The sequence below is a fragment of the Odocoileus virginianus genome, chromosome 18, assembly GCF_023699985.2.
Source record: "Odocoileus virginianus isolate 20LAN1187 ecotype Illinois chromosome 18, Ovbor_1.2, whole genome shotgun sequence".
Classification (NCBI taxonomy): domain Eukaryota; kingdom Metazoa; phylum Chordata; class Mammalia; order Artiodactyla; family Cervidae; genus Odocoileus; species Odocoileus virginianus.
In genome coordinates, this window is record NC_069691.1 from 55,443,152 (window position 1) to 55,446,713 (window position 3,562).

At 37.5% G+C, this 3,562-nt stretch overlaps 1 pseudogene; it reads left to right on the top strand.

Annotated features, from left to right (window-relative positions):
* The first annotated feature begins 1,965 nt into the window (after nucleotides 1-1,965).
* Nucleotides 1,966-3,159, top strand: LOC110150866 (dnaJ homolog subfamily A member 1-like; annotated as a pseudogene).
* The last annotated feature ends 403 nt before the right edge of the window (nucleotides 3,160-3,562 follow it).

Genomic DNA, 3,562 nt, shown 5'->3' on the forward strand with positions numbered 1-3,562 from the left:
TAGATTAGAATCTTAGAGGTATAGAGAATTTAGACTTCCCTATGAAAAGATTTATTTTATATTTGTCATATGCCATTTTTAATTATCAGTAAGTTTCTAATCAGATAGTTACCTAGCTTAGTATGCTCAAATTTTATTTTATATATGCCCAGTTTTCTAGAAGGGTAAACTAGGTTAAAATGGTCAAAGTCCATGAAAAAGTACTGGGGAAATCTAACAGGGCATTGACATGTGTAAGATACCTATAATCTTCAAGTCAGTTTTGAATGAGATCCACTCAACAGTGCAGTTTCTTTCAACACTAATGATATAGATAAAGTAGTGCGAGTTAAGTCCTTTCAGTCATGTCTGACTCTTTGCTACTCTATGGGCCAGAGCCCTCCAGACTCCTCTGTCCATGGGATTCTCCAGGCAAGAATACTGGAATGGATAGCCATTCCCTTCTTCAGGGGTTCTTCCCAACCCAGGGATTGAACCTGTGTCTCCTACATCTGCTGCATTGACAAGTGGGTTCTTTACCACAGCATCATCTGGGAAGCCCAGATAAAGTGGTAGCAATGACTAAATGACTTAACATTCAGGTGCCATTTTGGCAACTAATATTAACTACAACACATGGCAGAGCAAATGAAAATATTTGGTCCTCTTTGAAGAAAATCTTTGTTAAAAATCCCTGACTTATTCAATAAAATGTTATTTCCCCTTTATGCTATGAATGAAAGTACTAATGAAAGTTATGAAATTCTCTCCTTCATTATAAAGAAAACCATCATCATAAGAGTTAATATTTACAGAACTTTTACTATGTGCTTGGCAAGGTATAGCATACCTTGCCTGCATTTTACAATGTAATCCTCACAATTGTTACAAGGTAAGTAATACTGTCTCCATCTTATACATGATGAAACTGAAGATCAGAGCAGTTAAGTAGCTTGCCCAAAGCATTCCATATGTCTTCATTTTTGCTTTATATAATTATTTCATTTATTCGACAAATATTTATTGACCACCTAGTAAGTATAAGGCCTTGCATTGCCATGGGTATTTTTAACAGCATTTAAGGAAGTATCTGCCCAAACTAGATAATCTGTTCCTTGGCAGACCACCTGCCTCCACTTCCATAAGCAACTGAAGCATAGGGATATTTATAAATTTTCAAAGAAATGTCATTTTCTCGGAAATTTCACTCCCAAATCAAACTGCTAACTATATCAAGAAGTAAATTTTGAGGAACTGTGGGAACCTTGACCTAACAGAAACAAATCCTTCTGACCTGACATTGAGAAGCCACAAGGGCCACAAAGCAACAAAATTACCTTTGTGCAGCATTTACGCTGCATGTCATTTCTTAAATCCTGACCCCTATCTCCTTTCATATGATCTTAAATTTGTTTTTAAGTTAAAAATGTTTTCATATACTCAATTTAGAAGGAAACACATTTGTCACATCTAAATCTACTAAATGCTTATCTAAATCAATGTGAATCATCAACCTACATTCATCATTATTTTATCCAGAAATGTACCTTTCCTCTCACCATACATATAGGTGGGAAATAAGACATCTTAAAATGTTCTTAGTGATACGATAAAGACTGAGCACAATTTGGCATTTGCAAATATGCCCAGCAGACAATAAGAGAAAAAACTTATATCTGAAAGCAACAACTGTATAAATTTATCTCTTTGTTGATTACCAGCAACTGTTGCAGTGACCTTTCTATAACTGCAAATAATCAACCTTCATTTCAAGAGAGTAGCTTTGGTACTTCAGATTTCCCTGATAAGTTGCCATTTATTTGAAATTGCCCTTAAAGTTATTCTTCTGTAAAAACAATAATAAAGTGAAACTTTCCAGAACGCTCAGTGAGAGGCAGAGGATTGGCGGCTGCCCGAGCTGCACACAGCAGCACGCTCCTTCCCGGTCCCCCACACTGGCATTGGCCTGCTCACCAGCTGTAGAAAATGGTGAAAGAAACCACTTACTATGATGTTTTGGGGGTCAAACCCAATGCCACCCAAGAAGAATTGAAAAAGGCTCACAGGAACCTGGCCTTGAAGTACCACCCTGATAAGAATCCAAACGAAGGCAAGAAGTTTAAACAGATTTCTCAAGCTTACGAAGTGCTCTCTGAGGCAAAGAAAAGGGAATTATATGACAAAAGAGGAGAAAAGGCAATTAAAGAAGGTGGACCAGTCATGAGTTTTGACTCCCCCATGGACATCTCTGATATGTTTTTCGGAGGAGGAGGCAGGATGCAGAAAGAGAGGAGAGGTAAAAACCTTGTACATCAACTTACAGTAATCTTAGAAGATTTATATAATGGTGCAGCAAGAAAACTAGCTCTGCCAAAGAATGTGATTTGTGACACATGTGAAGGCTGAGGTGGTAAGAAAGGAACAGTAGAATGCTGTCCCAATTATCAAGGTACTGGAATGCAAATAAAAATTCATCAAATAGGACCTGGAATGGTTTAGCAAATTCAATCTGTCTGCATGGATTGCCAGGGCCATGGGGAGCAGATCAGTCCTAAGGATAGATGTAAAAGCTGCAATGGAAGGAATATAGTTTGAGAAAAGAAAATTATAGAAATTCATATTGACAAACGCATGAAAGATGGCCAGAAGATAACATTCCATGGTGAAGGAGACCAAGAACCAGGACTGGAGCCAGGAGATATTATCATTGCTTTAGATCAGAAGAACCATGCTGTTTTTACTCCATGAGGAGAAGACCTTTTCATGTGTATGGACATACAGCTGGTTGAGGCACTGTGTGGCTTCCAGAAGCCAATATTTACTCTTGACAACTGAACCATAGTCATCACTTCTCGTCCAGGTCAGATTGTCCAGCAGGGAGATATCAAGTGTTTGCTAAATGAAGGCATGCCAATTTATCATAGACTATATTAAAAGGGTCACCTAATCATTGAATTTAAGGTAAACTTTCCTGAGAATGGCTTTCTCTCTCCTGATAAATTCTCTTTGCTGGAAAAACTTCTGCCTGAGAGGAAGGAAGTAGAAGAGACTGATGAAATGGACCAAGAAGAATTAGTGGACTTTGATCCAGATCAGGAAAGATGGCGCCATTACAATGGAGACACCTATGAGGATGGTGAACCTCATCCTTGGGGAGGTGTTCAGTGTCAGACTTCTTAGTAGGGCTCGTGAATAACACTCACTGCTGGTGTTTTATTTGCAGTAGTGATTGAGTGAAGGACTATAATCATAATATGCTCACTACTTGCTATTGTTTTGCTTTAATGAAGAATAAACTCAAATATAAAAGCTCTGATTTTGCTCTGTATATATGGTGATTTCAGTGTGCAAGTTTAATACTTGTAAAATCTACTTTAAAAATTTTCCCCTAGCATTTTTTAGGCCATACTTTGTAATTGATTCCAGCTATGTACATGGAAGAGTTTAGACCAAAATGTCATATATATGTATTGACTTCAGTGTATGACCCTTAATTGTTAAGCTATGAAATTAAAACTGTATTTCTGGCAGTCAAAGAACTTAATTTGTAGAGAAGTGTTGGCCTGTATAGTTGTATTAAGTG